This window comes from Rhinolophus ferrumequinum, chromosome 4 (assembly GCF_004115265.2).
Source record: "Rhinolophus ferrumequinum isolate MPI-CBG mRhiFer1 chromosome 4, mRhiFer1_v1.p, whole genome shotgun sequence".
In the NCBI taxonomy this organism is placed as follows: domain Eukaryota; kingdom Metazoa; phylum Chordata; class Mammalia; order Chiroptera; family Rhinolophidae; genus Rhinolophus; species Rhinolophus ferrumequinum.
In genome coordinates, this window is record NC_046287.1 from 44,714,257 (window position 1) to 44,727,915 (window position 13,659).

At 39.5% G+C, this 13,659-nt stretch overlaps 1 pseudogene; it reads left to right on the forward strand.

The window, feature by feature from the left end:
- The first annotated feature begins 223 nt into the window (after window positions 1-223).
- LOC117021164 (60S ribosomal protein L36-like) lies at window positions 224-6,063 on the forward strand (annotated as a pseudogene).
- Window positions 6,064-13,659: the final 7,596 nt, after the last annotated feature.

A 13,659-nucleotide genomic window follows, 5' to 3' on the forward strand; every position in this document is an offset into this window, starting at 1 on the left:
AAACAGTGATGTCTGGGAGGCGTTTAGGGTTAACAGATGCAATTAACATTCTTCCAGCCTCCATGATGATTCCATTCCAGGCCTCAATCCCAGAAACGTCAGTCTAAACGGCTTTAGAAAATCTAAATAAAATGTATGCGACAGCGTTGTGAAGGTCAAGGAAAAATCTTACCTTACTCAAAAAGAATAAGAAAAATTGAGGTGAGTTGCACCTCGCACAGCCATGGCTCTGCACTATCCCACGGCCACGGGCCTCCACAAGGGCCCCGCGGTGACCGAGGACGTGAGCGAGCCGAGCGCACCACGATGGTGCGGGACGTGATGCGGCGGGTGTGCGGCTTTGCCCGCTACGAGCGGCGCCAGGGAGCTGCTCAGGTCTGTAAGGACCAGCGGGGCCCTGAAGTTCATCAAGAAAAGGGCGGGGACGCACATCTGCACCAAAAGGAAGCGAGAGGAGCTGAGCACCGTCCTTGCCGCCATGAAGGAGGCCCCATTCAGGAAGGACCATTACACAGAGAGGGGAGCCCCATCCCCACTCTGTGTAATAATAAACTTTCTCAGAAAAAAAAAAAAAAGGAATCAGAAAAATTATGAGACAAGAATGGTTTGCTGAGATGTCTGACCTTTTTCCCTTCTACCTATCAATGACAGTTCAGAATGCAGCTTTTAAAAAGTCAGATCTATTTAATTTGGAAACTTTTACTATATGCACTAAAGGCATATCAGCAACAGATGTTTCAGATTATTTCTCTTTTGACCTCATTTATAAATCTGCCATAGTTTGCTGTTCAGTTTTTGAAAATTTTGTTTTTTCTTTTAAATGGTAATTACCTTTTTTCCAGGTTTTAGGTTTCATCACAAATCCACATTTCTCTATTCTAGAAGAAGCAAAATCATGTATAGGAATAATTCCAGCTTTGGTATTTTCGATATTTTAGAAAATAGAGAATGACAAATGATTTTTTTCTACTACAATCCCTTCTGTGTATTCCTCACCATGCATAGGTTCTCTTCTAGAAGTAGGACATAACCTACTTTTATGTCAGTTACTAAGAAGGATCAACAGAAAACAATATTTTTAACCTAACTTTAAAAATAGTTCCTTTTTTGGTAGAATGGAAATTAATGGAAATGGAGTTCCCATTGAAAATGACAAAAGAAGAAATATCATTTATAAAAGAAACATATTTACATTACCTACACATACAGGCAGATTCAGGATCAATAATGTTAAGGTAAAGAAAGGGTTATCTATCTATCTATCTATCTATCTATCTATCTATCTATCTACCCTTAAACTTGGAGCATACGTGTGTATGTAAATTCTTCAGGTTTAAGTTTTTAAACTATATTGTTAATGGAAGCTATGACTGAAAATTCATTACAATTTAACATCATTAGAAATTCTAATAAAATGAATGAGAGTTGGGAACAATCTCATGTGAATGGGGGAAAAGGATTATTCTCTATACTGAGAAAGCCCCATTTCTTCTGACTCTTTTTTTGGTTGGACAAGAATAATAATCTTGTCCATTCTTCTGACTTTTTTTTTGTGGAATTTTCATTCTTGCTCTTTTCCTGTCTTTGGTGTGGCTTGTTCTCTCTCTTTGGTGTGGATGACTGCTGTAATAATAACACATTGTTTTTAATTTCTCAGAAATCCATAAACATGCAATTAAAATGAAATAGAAAATGTTTAGCTCAAAAGACATAAGCTCTTTTAGCCAAACTTTTCAATTCCCTTCTATAACTTCTAGGTTAACCTAATGGTCTCCTGTCTGTAGTGGAGTGGTACTATAAAGCAAAGTGCACAATAAAAGTCTTCGTTCAGTTTTAAAAGGAGCAATGTTTCAAATCCTAAAGAGGATGTGAGGGTACCACTTACACATTTTTGCCAAAGTGACCACAGGCAGACTTGCCAATATGTGTGCAACATTGTTATTCATTCTTAAATCTTTAAGTTCCAAATAACATAAAATGAATTAAAGCCCTTCTTGATCCATATGGAAGATTCACAAGGTAGCAAAATATGTTTCTTTCAATGAGAGATAATCTGAACAAATGTTGCGTACACTTAAAATTCTGTAAGAGGATGAGTATCACAATGGGGGAGAAATCCCACTGATGGGCTTGTCATGGCAGAAAAGGAGAAATTGTGGTTTGAGACAGTGCCTTGACATGAGCCTGAAATGTCAAGTGGATTAGGGATGAGGAGTTTGGCGGTAAAGCACTACAGATCCAACATGTGTCCATGACAGAATTGCTTTCCCTGGAAATATCTAGAGTAGAAGAGTCTAGCTGAAACCAGGGGAGGAGATATTAGCTACAACATTTTTGTCATAACCTTCCTAATAGCTCACAAAGCACAAACACCTACCCAAATGGAGTTTTTATTGGCTACCATGGGCTAGGCACTATGTTAACAAAAAACTTTCTTGGGACTGATCAAGAAATTCCAAAGGGCAACGTTAGCACCAAGGAAAAGATGGAGAGGGGTAAATTTCAGTTGGAACCCAGAGAAAAACCTCCTAGAAACTAGACTGCTTCACTCCCAGCTGCCTTACCTTGGGAAGTCACCCCCAGCTGCCCCAGCACCCAGAAGCTCCTTCTAATGATTTCTGTAGGCTCAGCACTCACTCCTCTCATAACCAAAAAAAAAACCTACAGCCCAGCTGGATATTAGTTACTCTTCACTGCAGGCAGGTGGGTTTAGGCCAGGCTTGGCACCCCTTGCATTGGCCTAAGTAACTGGTGTCAAACAGTGCCAGGTCTAGTGCAAGCATTGCAGTCCAGGCCTTGCATCTTCTGTGCTCCTGGTTAGCTTGCCCTGCTGGCCCTTCCGCCTGGCTCCCTGACACTCAGATTTTTCAACCAGCTTTCTCCAAAAGAGGAGCTGGAAGCCCTGCCCCACTCATCTGTTTCCTTCAATCCCTTCGTCCAAGGTTTGACTCTCTGTCAGGTTTTTCTCCCTAAGGGAACATCCATATACTTCAGCCAGACAACTATGGGAAGGCCTGTATTTCCATAACATTCCTGACAATCTCATCATTTGGGCTACTGGCGATTAGTCATGGTGTGATGTCGTCTAGAGTTGTTGTTCTTCTCATTGCTCATCTTCATCTCAATTTGACTCAGAGTTTTACACGTGCTTCCTGAGGCTTGTCACTTCCATTGCCACAGTGCTTTACGCCTGTTCACTTGTACCCCTCCCCACCTTGGACACTACTGGGTTTAAGGAGTGAATGTTTTGTTCCCTCCTTCAGGTTAAAAGAGGGAGGGCATCTTAATTCTTTCTGTCTTACTGTAGAAGATGCTATTACTGGCCTCCACCCCAAGCTCCTTCGGATTCACTCGCAAAATCAAAGGCTACTTACAGCTGACCCCTGAAAATCTCCACTTGAAGGCTTTTTCTGGCCTTGGGAACACCCTGAGCCCATGCACAGGGAAACCATAAATACCAGACAGTTAATTCCCTTGAAAGCACCCTGAACCAGTGGAAAATTGGTGGATAAATACCCCAGCTCCCCTGCCCCTCGGTCGGGTTAATTCTGAGTCATGGTTTTCAGAATGAAAACCATGATTGAGTTCTCTTTGCCCAAAGTGGTGACTTGCTTGATAAGGAACCGTTTATTGCCTTCCATCCCTTCCCTGTCTCATGTCCATCATGTCCAGTGTTTCCTGGGATCGTCTCTCAAGTGAACTACTTGCACTTGAATCTTTATCTCAGGGTCTACCAGTGTGTGCGCTCTGGCACAATGTCAAGGCACACAGTAGACACTCAATCAATAAATAATTCATCTTTGGCGGGTCATCTATCAATTAAGCAGATGGGCATTCCTGCACTGGGAGACAGTCTGCACTGTATGACCGTGAAGCATTCTTCCAGGAGCAACAATCTGCCTGGGCGGAAATAAATGTCTTTCCAACTAGGAGACCTGGAAGAGGAGCTGTCAGATGAAAACACGTGGAAAAAAAGAGACTTTTCTCCCTATGTGTAAATGTGCTTTCAGATGTGAAGTGGGGGGTGTGGGGGGTGGACGAGGATCACAGGTTAGTTATGAAATCATTCAATTCTCAAGCCAGCACGTTGCCTTTTAAGGACATTGCAGTCTAGGGTACTGTGCAGGGAGTGATTTTCCATCACGGTCTGTATAGTTCACAGCTTCTAGTCACAAAATACAGAGCCAAAAATAATATAAGATATTCAAACCCAAAAGTATTGTATTATAAATACATACAGTCAAAATTATATATGAAATAAAGTTTTAATTTATGAGTAGAATTCTCATAACACTCCTTTATGGTTGGTTGGCACTGCATCACTATTTCTGTGTTACAAATGAGGAAATGAGTCACAAAAGCTGTAAAAAGAACGTGCTGAAGACGCTATGGCTGCTGTCTGAGGAAAGCTGGAAGAAAATGTTCCTCACCACTCTCCTCCTGTGCTCAGGCTAACACAGGACTTTCCTTACAATTTCAAACTCTCAAATCTTTCTGATATATTTTAATAAGAGAACAAAACCTTGTGGTTAATGAGCGATATAAATAACATTGGTGAAGGGGCATTTGATGAAATTATATATTTTTGGAGGTAAAACGAGAATGTGAAAATCAGACTTTTTCCCCCATAACTAGTATGCGTTTAATATGGTTGAACAAAATCATATTTTTTGCATAACCACTAAGAGTTCAGTATAGTTGAGCACATGCAAAATGAGGTCCCCACCTCCACGGAGCTGGTCATAGAGAAGTCCAGGGGTTCCAGGGAAGGGACCAAAGTAGGAGAGGGCTTCTGGCGACACCAGGACAATGGCTAATGACCACTCAATACAGAACTGTTTATGTTTTAACAATCAATATGTAACTATACCAGATGAGTAGCAGCCCAGAAAAGTTAACGTTTTCTGAAAATAAAAAAATGTTTTGTAAAAGCATTACCTTTATCTCTTAACAGAAGTGTATCGACCGAGGCCCAAGATACAAGTGCACGTCCCTAAAGTTACCCAAGGGAGTAGCAGGACTGGCAATCAGCATCCAGCTTTCTAGACTCCAGACACCGCAGACCAGATTATTCGATGTGCGGGATGACGCTGTCACTCTGCCTCAATTCCCTCACTTCCCTTTTTACCATTTTATTCTTCCCCTGTGTGGGGGGCGTTTTGACGTCAACAAGTAACATGTGCTGCACTTTTATGAAGAACTACCTTCTAGTTCTTAGGCACTGGATGCCAGGTGCCTGCAGGTAAGTTCCTCAGGCAGGTCTAGAGCCTGACACCGTAGGGTGCTGGGGCCAGAAGCCTAGCCTCTGCCTCGGCTGGCCCACCCCGAGGCGTCCCTTACACTCCAGAATCCCTCTCAGGGTCAGGGGACATCACCATCTGTGGCCCTTAGCAGATGACCTCAGTGTCCCCTTCCTGGTGTAGCCTCTCCACTCCTCCAGTAACGGTTTCAACATGAGCACTTGCATAACAAGTCACTCCCACACCGACCTGACTCTAGGGAACCCAACTGTGTTCATTTCCTGGGGCTGCTGCAGCAAGAACCCCAAATGGGATGGCTTAGAACAACAGAAATGTATTATCTCACAGTTCTGGAGGCCAAAAGTCTGAACTCGAGGTGTCGGGCAGGGTACGCTGCCTCTGAAGGCTCGAGGGGAGAATCGGCTCCAGGCCTTTCTGGCGTTGCTGGCAATCCTTGGCATTGCTTGGCTGGCAAACACATGACTCCAGTCTCAACCTGTCTTCACATAGGGTTATCCCTTTCTCTGTGTCTCTTCTTTTCTTCTTATAAGGACGCCAGTCATATTGGATTAGGGTCCATACCCTAGTGAGCACGGCCTCGTTTTAATTTCATTATATCTGCAAAGGCTCCGTTTTCAAGTAAGGTCCCATTCACAGCTGGGGAGGCGGGTGAAGGGCTGTGAAGGCAGGATCTGTTCCAGGTTTCTCTCCTTGGCCTGGGGATGGGCATCCTCTTCCTGGGTCTTGTTATATCGTCTGCCCTTTGTGCATACCTGTCTCTGTGTCCTAATTTCCCTTTTTATAGGGATACCAGTCGTATTGATTAGGGCCCACCCTAATGACCTCACTTTGATTTGAGAACCTCTGTGAGGACTCTTTCTTCAAATATTATTCTATCCTGAGGCAACATGGGTTAGGCTTGAAATAATGAATTTTGAGAGGACACAATTCAACCCATATGAGGGGGTTAGGACCTCAACATATCTTTTGGGGGGTACAATTCAATCTTGACACTGACCTAAACCATTTTATTCATTACTTTAAGATTTCATGAAGATCAAGAATATAAACACAGGGCGGCCGGTTGGGTCAGTGGTTAGAGCTCAGTGCTCATAACACCAAGGTCACCGATTCGATTCCCATATGGGCCAATGAGCTGCGCCCTCCATAACTAGATTGAAAACAACGACTTGACATGGAGCTGATGGGTCCTGTAAAAACACACAGTTCCCCAAGAATATAAACACAAAAATATATGTGTTTATATATATGTATAACACAGTGGTCAACAATTTCCCAATTGTTATTTAAATGTATTAAAATGCTGTATTTTTATCTTTCTCAATTGTTGACCATAAAATCAGAAACAATATTAGAATTTATGAATTTATAGCATTTATGTATTTATTTCCTATAGTTCAGATTAGATTCTTTTTCTTATAAGTACTTGTTTTGAATTGGAAATTATGTACCCTTAAGTGTTTTGTATGAAACAAATGAGTCATTAATAACACAATAATGAACCGTACAGTGGTTTAGAATGGGACTCTGGGCTCAGACTGCGTAGGTTTGTATCATCTCTGTAACTTACTAGCTCTGTGAATTAATCTCTCTGAGCTTTCATTTCCTTAGCTATACTGGGGAGATGAGACCAGTACTGTTATTTTGAAGAACTTCACACAGTGTTTGCTCATAGTAAATTCTCTCTAAATATTAGCCATTATTTTGTCTGAAGTATTATTTTATACATAATCATTCTGAAACTGTAAAGACATAATAGAACTGTGTTTTTTTAATCTCTTTAGGGAAAACCTCAAACTTTTCCAAAAAAAAGTGATACTAATATTTTCCTTTAACATGACAAAATATAATCAGTCTTTTCTCTTCGTCTTCCTGAATTTAACTATATATCACCAAAATAAAATTATTGTTCTAACTCCTTTCATGGGAAAAATTTAAATTGTATATACTCATTTTTTTAAAAATAGGCAATTGTTGATTATGGTACAAATCTGAACATCGCAAAAGGAAATTTTGTAAAAAGTAAGTCTCTTATCCTTTACCCCAAATTCTTAGGAAATCTTTCCAGAGGCAACCACTATTACCAGTTTCTTGTATATCCTTCCATAAATAGGCTATTTATGTGTAAGGAATATATGTATATTTCCTCACCCAGGTTTTTAAACATGATAGCATGTTATGTATGCTCTTCTGCATCTTGCTCTTTACAGTTTAACACTATATCCAGGAAATTTTCTCTTATCAATACAAGGTAGTTTTGTTTCATTCTTTTTCACCATTGCATAGTATTCCACTCAACGGATACACCAGGACTTACTTAGCCAGCTGCCTACCAATGTGCATTTGTCTGGCTTCTTTTGTTACTGCAATGTATATTTGCATCTTTAAGCTCATGTGCAAATGTTGTCTCCCCTTATGCATGATTTTGCTTTCCACGGTTTCAGGGACCCACAGTCAACCACTGTCCAAAGATATTAAATGGTAAACACCAAAAAGAAACTATTCATAAGTTTTAAATTGTGCATCATCTAAGTGGCATGATGAAATCTCACGCCGTCATACCCTGTCCATTCCAGGACACGAATCATCCTTTTGTTCAGTGTATCCATGCTATACATACGCCCATTAGTTACTCAATAACCATCTCAGTTACAAGATTGACTGGCAAGGTATGACAGTGCTTAAGTTTAAGTAACCCTTACTGTCAGAAGGTCAATAGTAGCCTAAAGCCATGTCACAATGCCTGTCATTCACCTCACTTTATCTCATCTCATAGACATTGTATCATCTCATATCATCACAAGATGCGTGTAGTACAATAAGATACTTTGAGAGGGAGAAAGACCATAGTCACATAATTTTTATTACAGTATATTGTTATAATTGTTCCGTTTTATTATTAGTTATTATTGTTCATCTTTTACTATGCCTAATTCATAAATTAAACTTTATCATAGGTATGTTTATATAGGAAAACACATAGTATATATAGGGTTCAGTACCATCTGTGGTTTCAGGCATCTACTAGGAGGTCTTGGAACCTATCTCCTATAGATAAGAGGGGACTACTGGATATCGGTAAAATAAATTCTTATATGTAGAATTGCCAAATCAAAAAGTACATGCATTTGAAAATTTGATGGTACTTTTTAAATGCCCTCCAAAGAGGATGAATCAGTTTGCCCTGCCACCAACATCAGGGCTTATTAAATTAAAAAAAAATTTCCAATGTTATGTGTCAACAGCATCTCATTAAACTTTGAATTTGTATTTCTCTCGTTAGAGTGAGATTGAGCATCTTATAATTTGTTTATGAATGATTTATATTTCCTATATTATCAACTGTTCAAATAATTTGTCCATTTTTCTATTAAAATATTTTTTCATAACAATCTGTATTAGCTGTTTACATATGAAGAAATCTAAACGTAGGTGTGTGTGTGTGTGTGTGTGTGTGTGTGTGTGTGTGTGTGTGAGAGAGAGAGAGAGAGAGAGAGAAAGAGAGATTTTTCCTGTTTAGTCATTTGTCATTTATTTTTTATAGTATTTTTTTTGTCTTGCAGAAAATTTTTAAAAATTGTTTTAGTTAAATCTATCAATAAGGTAGGAGCAATGATTACAATTCTCTAGGTAGAAGGGTCAGGTGGCATGGGCTAGAGGGATGCTAGTAGACGTGGTAATAAGATGTAGGTTTGAGGATATAGATATATGAAGCCAGAGCTTGGCTAATGTATTAAATATGGGAGGCGGGTGAGGGAGGAGTAAGGTGAGGAGAAGATGTTGACTCTGAGGCTTTTGGCCTGAGAACCAGGTGGACAATGAGGCCACTGACTGAAATGAGCAAGATTTTAGGAGGAGCAATAAGATACTTTGAGAGCAAGTCTCTAACCTGTTTTGGAAACATGCTTCCACATGCCTGGTTTCATAACGTTCATTCATTGTCTACTGAGGTTCTTTTCATCAAAGTGAAATGCTGAGTCAAACTGTATGTTTAGCATGTCTGAAACAGTCATTACTATGTTGTACATATTCATAAGCAGTGACTTGGAGACCAAAAGAGCTAACATAATACCTGCAGTGTCATCACCGTACCCTGTGTCTGCTTGTGACCTCTTCTGGGGACTTCAGGACACGCTATGCTATAAATGGGGAAACACTGACCCATCTCTGTGTCTGGGATTGATTTAAATATGTTTGACCAGTCTGCCCTGGATTCACTGGTATTTAACTGACAAATCAAGTCAGTTTAGCAATTTGGCCTGGGAACCCAGTAACAAAAAAATCAGACCAGTTTACACATGCCCAGAGGGACATGGTCTGTGAGCTCAGTTGGTAACGGCAGGGGAGAGGGGTGATTTTTAAAGAGACTTTGAAAATATAAAATTCCACGTGGGTGATTAATACTTTTATGCAACTTAATGGGTGTTGGCACACAATGGGAGGAAAATCTGATTGAAAAAGAAAAAGAAAACACAATAGAATTACAGAATGATCTCCTCTGAGAATTTAAGCCAACCTCAAGGAAATCCCTAAAAGTCTGTTTTGATCTCTGTCTTTTTCATGTATACCTTTGACAGTAAAATTAGTGCACAGGATTAGTGGACATGCCAAAGAGGAGCTGCACACTAACAATTTAGTTCAACTACTGGGGTGAATTATTAACTCTTTTGCTGTAATTTTGCCAAGTCCCTCGTTGTTCTCATGAAGCCTATTTTACTTCCTGATCTGCTGCAATATTTGAGTAAGATTGAGTGTAGAAGTAGCCACGTGACTAAACAGTGACGAACAGGAGCAGTCAGGCCTACCTTAGCGGTCAAGCCTACCTTAGCAGGTTGCTATGCTGGGAGGATGGGGAATGGTGAAAACCACGTTGAGCAAGACAGTCCCTGGCCTCAGGGAGCCCACAGTTAGAATCTGGCTTAAGAGGGAAATTGGATATTAGGAGTCATGCAGATTGAGGAAACCAGAGTATAACCAGAGGGAAAGGACCTAGAAATAAATCAAGACCCTGAGGAAATGAAGCTCAGGAATAGACAAATTGTAGAGCAAGGGTCATCTAAAACGTAACTCAGGGTCTCCCTCCCAAACGTCTGTCCTTTCTAATATTCTCCCCACCAAGTATCAAGGACCTTTTCACATGGACCAAATGTCTCCATGGAGGTTTTGGACAGGACCAAATGTCTGCTAACTAGGTAGGTAGGTAAGTAGGTAGGTAGGTAGGTGGGTAGATAGATAGATAGATAGATAGATAGATAGATAGGTAGGTAGGTAGATAGATTTTAAGGAATTGGCTCACACGATTTGGGAGGCTTAGTGAGTCAAAAATCTGATGAGATAGTCTGACAGGCTGAAGACTCAGGAAAGAGTTGTAGTTTGAGTCCAAAGGCCATCTGCTGGCAGAATTCCTTCTTGTTCGGAGAAGGGTCAGTCTTTTTTTCTTAAAGGCTTCAACTGATTGGATGACACCCACTCATATTACAGAGAGCAATCTGCTTTACTCAAAGTCCACTGATGTAAATGTTAATCTCATCCAAAAAACACTTCCATAGAAATACCCAGAACAATGTTTCACCATTTTTTATATCAGTTAATTGTCATGTAGCTACTTCTATATAAATAACATACTTATTTTGAATTTGCTTAGCTATTTTATATTGGCTACTTTATGTATAACTCTTAATAATTCAATAATTTGTAGTATATAAATTTCAAAATTAAGCAAAATATCCTTATTTTACTGGGCACCATGACCCAGCCAAGTTGACACAAAATTAACCATCTCCCCACACTTATAGGTTGCTGTAGTGCAGGGGATCCTGCCGACTACGCCAAGTGTCGTGCGGGGTGTCAGGCAGGGTCTCTGGTCCCACTCCCCACATAAGAACGCAGGACATGGTGAGGCCAAAAAGGAACACCCACGGAGCCATAGATAGGGGAGTCATACCACTATACTCTCACTGGCGGCTGGGTTGGAGACACAGGAACCAGGAGCAACACAATTCTCAACCCTCACTGTGCCGCTTGCAGACTCAGCCACCATCTTCTTGCTAGCTCCCCCTTTTTTTTCTGCTAGCCTAGCCACGGCAGTTATATTCATGGCTAATGGCTCACTGGTTACAGCTGACAGCCAACTAGCAACAGCTGCTGGCCATTTGATCACAGTTGATGGCCATTTACTACCTGAGCCAGCACCTTTCTATGTGAGGCCGAGAGCCTGGAAACTGCTTTTTGGGGCTCTGTCCCCACAGTTGCACATACCTGAGTGCCAAGACATTTTCCAGGCAAAAAGCGAGAAGTACTGGGAGTAGCTGAGGCAGGGGGCTGCGAGTTTACACCTGCAGGAAGCTGGTTTCTGCTGCATGACTGCAGAGGTCACAGGAGGGCTGAGATGTGAGGCCGTGCTCATGAGGTCTCCAATATAACCACGGATTATATTTTCTTTTTCAACACTGAAAGAAAAAGAAAACGTTTGAGCCAAAGCAAATAGCTCCATTTGCCTAAATTTACATTTGGAAACTAAAAGAAATTCTGTATATAATTGTTACATAAAACCAGGAAAAAATACATTTTCTTATGACATTTTAAAATCAAACTAAAATCACTTATGTTTAGTAAAACTAGACTACCTCTAAAAGAATACTGACATTTTTAACTGGTTAACTTTAGCCATTTGATTCCACATTAAAAAAAAAAATTGTGTGCTCCTGTCAGCAACTATTCTCCCACATGTAATGGGACAAGACAAAACCGAAACCTTTTACTTTAACAAATAAAAAGCATAAACTTCTCCCTTTCTAGAGATTGGAGAAATGCCAGAATTTTTGGGATATTTCCCTACGACTGAGAAGTGAAACATCTTCAGAGACTCCCAATTGTACTAACCCATGCTGATGAAAAGTTCTGATACACATACAGGTTAAACAATCCCTTATCTGCAATCTCATTTGGAGGGGATGGGAAAAGATTTATTTAGGCTCTTGAATAAACACAGCCAATTTGCTTAATCAAAGATGTGTATGATTTATATAACACATAAGCTGTTTGTTTTTTAAAGAGATGATTTTTAAAATACTTATTACTTGATTCTAATATACATATATGTATATATATACATATACATATGTATGTGTGTATATATATATATATATATATATATATACACACACACACATATAGTACCTAGAATAGTCAAATTCAAGTTGAATGGTGGTTGCCAGGGGCTGTGGGGAGGGGAGAAATCGGGACTTATTGTTTAATGGGTACAGAGTTTGAGATGATGAAAATGTTTTGAGATGATGGAAATAATGGTGGTGATGGTCGCACAACAATATGAATGTACTTAATGCCACTGAATTATACACTTAAAAATAGTTAAAATGTTAAGTTTTATGTTCTGTTTATTTTACCACAACAACAAAAAATATTTTCTGCAGAAACTTAGCTATAATGAGTGATTCAGGGGTTACACTGGCTCGTTGGCAATGACCAGACAATAAGCTTCATGATTAGGCCTGACTGACGATAAAAATCAACAGCTTCAAGGAGTATTGTTGTGGTTTTCATTCTAAAATGTAAGTCCATTTTCTGACTTCCTGACGGAGCAAGGAAGAACGTGATGAAGTGAATGCTCTTAAAGACAAGAGGTCAAAAATTTGCCATGTGCCCCACGTTAGCAATGGGAAGCATGTAGGACAGGAAAAGAATTCTTCTCACAGAGCAGGAATTCTCTACAATTTCTCCTTCAAGTCCACTTAAAAAATTTAGTGGATAATCATGATCTGATGAGAAAAAATACTGATGGTTTTTTTGTTGTTGCCATGGGCACAATCTATGAGCAGTCCATTCTTTGATTTTATTAATTGTCACCGCCCCCCAGGTATATCATTTTGACTAATATGCACTGTTATTTTAACTATCAATGTACTTTAAATCAAAGCCTATTTTAATTAAAAATATGAAATTCCTGAACATTACTCTAGCTAAATACGAAAGTTTATATTTTATTTACTCTGATACTGTACTTAATTTTAGAGCTTATACATTACAAATTTGTGAACTGTTATGAGTTATACATAAAATAGCCAAATATAAAATAATTATAAAATAGTCAAGCAAACTGAAAGTATAAGTATTATTTACATAGAAATAGCTACATGACAATTATACCTATAATGCATGAAAATCTCTTAAGACAGGGTCTAGCACATAGTAAGTGCTCAATAAAAGTTGGTTTTTATTTACAGTGCTGATGTTTTAACTTGCTTCATTTTAACTCCATGAATATATAATAAATACTTAGTGTATTTTCACCAGGTAAGTCATCTTGCAAGGCTGTATAGGAGAACAGAAAGTTGAAGGAAATATATATACCATAGAGAGAAACATCAATTCTTCTAGG